Consider the following 6,851-nt stretch of genomic DNA (forward strand, 5'->3'; position numbering starts at 1 on the left):
GCACTCGCCCCCTAAGGGAAAACCCCCCTCAAAAAAAAAAAAAAAAGGTAAAAAGGAACTAGGGAAAAACTGTGGCACCTATACACTATGAAATACCTCTTAGCCATAAAAAAAAAAAAAGAACCTGGCATTTGATAGAAAGCAAACAAATATGGAAGATTTATTGCTGAATCAAGCAAGCCAGACTGAAAGAGAGGCATTGTATGTCCCCACTCAATAGATACCAAATGTCTGCACTCTGGCAGAAACTGAAAGACTGGAAGATACAAAAGCATGAAAAACAACTGTTAATACTAGAGACATTGTGGGAAGAGAGTGGGATATGGAGAGTGAGAAGGAGGAAATCAAAGGGAAAAAGAAAAAAACATTTAAGGGACACAAAAATGTAAAATTGTTGATAATGTGTATGGTGATATCTTTGACTGGACTAATACAGTGTATTAGTGCCAGGAAAATTCATTTTGTATGCTGTAATATATAGTGATTGGACATATAAAAAATAATTTTAAAAAGTTTTTAGCTTCTTCTCTGAGAAAACAACTGAATTGCAGATGATGCCAGGGCTCTGGGATGAGAGGCCACGGTGGCTTCTGTGGAGGTTTCATCAATGGCCTGGGGCCAGAGTGGAGGCCACAGAGCTTGTAGAGGCAAGGCTGAACAACAAGCAGTGGATCCCTGTCACCAAGCTGGGCTGCCTGGTCAAAGACACGAAGATCGAATACCAAGAAAAGAACCATATCTTCTCCCTACCCATCAAGGCATCTGAGGTTATTGACGGGGGCATCTTTCAAGAATGAGGTTTTAGGGAACCAGCAGTTAGCGTAATGGCTATGTCGCTGGACTCCCAAGTAGTTGACCGCAGTTCACGTCCCAGATCCGGTGGCTTAAAACTCACGCCAGGCGCGTGTGCGTGCATGCCCAAGATCCTGAGAGGAGAATGGAGGAGAAGGGATTGCAGCGTGACCATCCCCCCTGTGGGGTGATTTCTCGCTTTCTGTCTCTATGTCTCTCTCTGTCTGGCGAGCGCACGTGCCCTATAGCAAAAACCTCTCGAAAAAAAAAGAATGAGGTTTTTATCCTTTTCAGAAACAGATGCACTGGCCAGCAGACCAGGTTCAAGGCATTCATTGCCACCGGGGACCACAGTGGCCTTATTGGTTTGGGTGTGAAGTGCTCCAAGGAGGGTATCCACGCCATCCAAGGGACCATCATCTTGGCCAAGCTCTCCATTGTCCCTGTGTGGAAAGGCCACCGAGGGAACAAGATTAGCAAACCCCACACAGTCCTATGCAAAGTGACCAGCCACTGTGGCTCTGTTCTGGTGCACCTCAGTCCTACCCCCACAGACACTGGCATCTTCTCAACCACTATGCCCAGGAAGCTTTTGCTAATGACTGGCATTGATGACTGCTACACCTCAGCCAGGAACTGTACCACCACCCTGGGAACTTCACCACAACCACCTTTGATGCCTTTTCCAAGATTTACAGCTGTCTCACCCAAAACCTCTGGAAAGAGACCGTGTTCACTGAGTCTCCCTATCAGGAATTCACTGACCATCTTGTCAAGACCCTCTGTGCAGAGGACCCAGGCTTTAGCTGTGGCCACAACATAAGGTTTTTATTCAAGAAAAATAAAGTGAATGAAGCCTGGGGGGAAAAAAAGTTCAAAAGAATGTTACAAAACAGTGTGCTGGCTAGAACCGTAATGACTTTTATGCAAATGATGACTATTACATTGGCTTTTGAAATAAATATTCTATTAAGATGTGCTGAATTGCATAACTGAGTCAAAGACTCTGAACAATTCAAGTGCTTTTGCCAAAAACCTGATGGAGGGACCGGCAGATGGTGTGGTGTTTAAGGGTACTGGACTCCCACATGGTCAACCGTGGTTCGAGTCCCGGACCTGGCGGCTTGCTTTCTCACTTTCTCTCTCTCTGTCCCTCTCTTGACAAATGTAAATTAATAAAGTTAAGTAAAATAATTCCTTAAAAAAAAAAACTGGTGTAAATATCTGGATATTAAATGACCTTTATATCTCATATGTTCCTCCTTGGTTTAAAAAAAAAATCTTGCCTGATGCCTAGAGTTCCTTTCAGAAAGAGTGGGCATGTAGAATTATGAGGCAAAAATGGCTGGTGTTCCCAGTCATGCTGTCATTTAGGGCTCTGTGGTGATGGATGCAGGTAGGCGATGTGATGCCTAGAAGATAGGGTACAGCCCAGATAGACACTCCCTACCTTCATGAGACACCTTGTTCACCTGGCTGAGCACTTCACTCTGACTTGACCATGACTCCCTTTTCCAAGAGAGCCAGTCACTTCGTTTTACAGAGGGTGAAAGCCCAAGCCTCAGAACGACCACATTACCTATTTAGCCCTAGAGTTGTGGAGAAAAGAGGGATCACTGTTCCATTACTATCAAAGGCAAGAATCTAGCTGGCTTGCTGGCCAAGGAAGACCGAAAAGGGAATAAGTATTCCAAATCACTGGACCAAGTTACTCCTAAATTTGGACAACAACATTGTTTTTTCAGCGAGCACTAAACATCTTTAAACCTCTATGATGTTTAGAATAAAGATTAGAGGCCCAGCCACGGTGGTGCATAGATAGTGCCACTGCTTGGGAGGAACCATACTGCATGGAAGGCCTGGGTTCAGTTCCCAGGCTAACTTGAACTTGCTGGACACAGTAGCGAATGCCCACGCCTGTTATCCTAGCTAATTGGAAGGCCAGGGCCAGAGATTCCCAACCCAGAGAGAACCTGTCAAAAATACCTGTTTCTACTGAGGAAACAGAAAAAACTAGAAGTGGCAAATAATACACCCACAGTGAACATCCCTAAAATCTGGTGGACTTTCTGTAAGAAGCGTGGCAAGCACCAACCGCACAAAGTGACACAATACAAAAAGGGCAAAGAGTATCTGTATGCTCAGGAAAATGGTGGTTATGACAGGAAGCAGAATGGCTGTGGTGGACAGACTAAGCCTGTTTTCCAGAAAAAGGCAAAAACGGCAAAGAAGATTGTGCTGAGGCTTGAATGTGTTGAGCCCAAGTGCAGACTGCGAGAATGATGGCTATTAAGAGATGAAAGCTTTTTTTTTTTGGAAGAGGTTTTTACTCTAGGACGCATGCGCTCGCCAGACAGACAGAGACGGAGAGACAGAAAGCGAGAAATCACCCCCCAGGGGGGATGGTCACGCCGCAATCCCTTCTCCTCCATTCTCTTCTCGGGATCCTGGGCACGCACGCACACACGCCCGGCGTGAGTTTTAAGCCACCGGGTCCAGGACACGAACCGCGGTCGACTACGTGGGAGTCCAGTGACATAGCCATTACACTAACTGCTGGTTCCCAAGAGATGCAAGCATTTTGAACTGGGAGGAGATAAGAGAAAGGGTCAAATGATCAGTTCTAAGCATCATCTTTTGTTTTTATTATGAAGACAATAAAATTTCGAGGTGAATGTTCACCTCTTTTGATTGCAGTTGGTCTTTTTGTGAGGGAATAATCAATAAAATTCCCCTTGTGGGGAAATTTGATTCATTGTGAAAAAAAAAAAAGTGTTCTCAAATTCCCATTGTTAATATCTTTGCATTAAGGAATCTATGTAAATCTATAAGATACTTGGAATTCTTATAATGTTTAAGGTGATTTTGAGAAGTCTTAATATTCTTGAAAAGTACTAATTATAATTACATATTTAAATAATAAATTTAGGCTTGTGATTTTAAGTTAAAATTTTAAATTTATGTTGATATATTTAAAAGTAACCCATGACTCAGTGTATTTATAAGTTTAATTTATTACATTTGCAGGAATTACACAAGGATTTGAAAGGTTTTGTTAGTTGAAAATTTGTGATACTTTTGGGCAAACTCTGGAGCCTAGTGGTTAAGGGAGCCAAATTCCATATGGCCATATGTCGTTGGAATCCCAGTCTGGTGCTTGGAAAACATGCTGGTGAGTGTAAACATGTGAGCATGCCCCAAAGTGTAAGAGAAGAAATTGCAGTGTGACCACACTCACTGAGGGGTTCTCTCTCTCTCTCTCTCTCTCTTTTTCTCTCTCTCTCTCTCCATTGCACATACTCTGAAAATTTTTAAAAAATTGTCGGGCCCAGCAGATGGTGTAATGGCCATGTCGCTGGACTCCCATAGAGTCAACTGTGGTTCAAGTCCTGGACCCAGTGGCTTAAACTCCAGCCAGGTGCGTGTGCGTGCCTAAGATCCCAAAAGGAGAATGGAGGAGAAGGGATTGCAGCATGGCCATCCCCCCTGGGGGGCGATTTCTCACTTTCTGTCTCTCTGTCTCTCTCTGTCTTTCTGGCGAGCGCATGCGCCCTATAGCAAAAACCTCTCCAAAAAAGAAAAGAAAAGAAAATGGTGGGGCCAGCAGGCGAAATGCTGGTCAAGGCATTAGACTCCCACATGGCCGATTGATGTTCAAGTCCTGGAACTGGCAGCATGCTTTCTCACTTTCTCTCTCTCTCTCTCTCTGGTGAGCATGTGTGTCTTATAGTATATTAAATAATAATAATAAAATTAAATAATTGTTTAAAATAAAACTGTGATATTGAGAAGAAAGGCCAGCCTGGTTGGGGCAGTGGTTAAGTACGGTACATTGGGAGCCAGGTCGTGCATGGCTTGTACGGTTGGAATCCTAGCCCAATGGCATGAAACATGCTGGACCTGTGTGTGTGCTTGCCCAAAATCCTGACAGAATAGAAAAGTGGAGGAAAAGGGACCAGCAGGTGGCGTGGTGGTTAAGGTGCTGGACACTCCCACATAGCCAACCACGGTTTGAGCTCCAGACATGGTGGCTTGCTTTCTCACTTTCTCTCCTTCTCTGTGTCTTGGTCTGGTCAAATTAAAATAAAATAATATGAATGAATGAATGAATGAATAAATAAAATTAAATAATTCTTTAAAAAAAAAGAAAAGTGGAGGAAAGAGGATTGTCACACCTGACTGGGGAGTGCATGAGTACTGTGGCAATAAAATAAATGAATAAAAGAAAAATAAATTACTAAATTCATAAATGCACTTTCAAATATCAAAGGATTTTCATTAAGTTATTAATGTAGCAAAGAAGTGATTGTTGTAATTTACTGAATTTATTAATAGAATTGTAAAATGTGTTGGTTGAAATTAAGGAAGAACTAGGTTTGTGGATTTCTAATAAATTTGAATATTAGTTTTAGGAAATCAAATTAACTTCAGGGTAATCTTTTCTGTTCATGTAAGTTTTTTTAAGACCTTTTAAAAATTACTTATGGGGGGCCAGCAGGTGGCGTGCCAGTCAAGGCCACTGGATCTCACATGACTGTGGTTTGAGTCCTGGATCCATCAGATTGAAAATCATACTGAGTGCATGTGCCCATTGAACTGAAAGGAGAATGGAGGAGAAGAAATTGTGGCATGGCCGTTGGGGAACGGTTTCTCTAACTTTCCTTCACTGTACCCTACAGCAGACTTTAAAGAAATTAGGGACCAAAAAAAAAAAAAAAAAGAAGAAGTTAGGGACCAGCAGATGGCATAATGGTTACATTGCTGGATTCCTACAGGGCTGAACCCAGCAGCCTGAAACTTACTCTGGGTGCAGGCACAAGCATGCCCAAAATCCTGAAAGGAGAATGGAAGAGGGGATTTCGGGATTGCCATCCCCCCACTCCATCCCTGGAGGTGATTTCTTGCTTTTTTTCTCTCTGGGGCACGCCTATAGCAAAAATCTCTCTCTCCAAAAAATAAAGAAATAAAATAAATAAAGCACTTATTGGAGCCAGTCCACAGCCTGATAGCTAACCACCAATTTTGAGTCCAGACCCTGTGGCTTGAGAGACAGCCTGGCCGGGTGTGCACCTGCCCCAAATGCTAAAAAGAGAAATGGAGGAGAATGGATTGCATGGTGACCATTCCCTATGAGGGGTGCTTTCTCTTCTTTGTCTCTCACCACACCCTCTGGCAAATTTGAGGGGGGGGGTACTTGTAATGGCAGAACCCGGGTTAGGCAGGATGGACAGAAAATCAGGAGGGGCCACTGCTAATGATTTCTACCGGCTGGAGGTCTCCTAAGAACTGTTATGGGGAAACTGTGTGTATGTTTGTGTAGGTGGGGGGAGGGTGTCATCGAGTAACTGGACTCATGAGAACGGACTGGAAGGTAAGGCAGATTCTGGGCAAGCTGTCTGGAGGGTGACTGAGAGAATGGAGGCAAGTTGGGAAGGAGTATCATCGAAGACGAGAAAGAGTTCAGACTTTATGAGCCAAAGTGTAATTTTGGATAAATGGCCAGTTTATAATTCGAGGGGGCACTGTTACATAATCATCTACGTAGGTGGCGCTGCCATGCGTTGTGCAGCGTACAGCCCGAGAAACCGCATGCCATGGTAGTGTTAAGCCCCTAAGTAGCCAACGATGCCAGGAGTTCGTGTGAGGAGATGAGATGGAGGTGAAATCATTGATAAAATAACAGCTCATACTGTGGACTATTTATATTTGGTAATATTCAAGACACTTTCTCGGTAACCCAAGAGCCCAGGATTTCTGTTACCAGGACCATTTTACAGTAATAAATGCAAAGAAATGACAAAAATCTTGTCCCTAACCCTAGGTGAAAAAAAAAAATGTCACGCCCCACAGCTTCGGCAGAAACCACTAAGCATTCCCTACGCTTCCCCCAACTGGTCAGGATGCCTAGGCGCATGCGCGCGTGCCCCGGCCACCACCGCCCAACCCGCGTAGCGGAGGTCACGTGTCAGTGCGGGGCGGGGGCGCCTGCGCGCCGCGGGCCGTCGGGGCCGAGCCTGCCCGGCAGAGGGGGCTGTGAGTGTTGTGGCAGTTTGCGCGGG

The sequence above is a fragment of the Tupaia chinensis genome, unplaced genomic scaffold (genome assembly GCF_000334495.1).
Source record: "Tupaia chinensis unplaced genomic scaffold, TupChi_1.0 Scaffold000418_1, whole genome shotgun sequence".
In the NCBI taxonomy this organism is placed as follows: domain Eukaryota; kingdom Metazoa; phylum Chordata; class Mammalia; order Scandentia; family Tupaiidae; genus Tupaia; species Tupaia belangeri.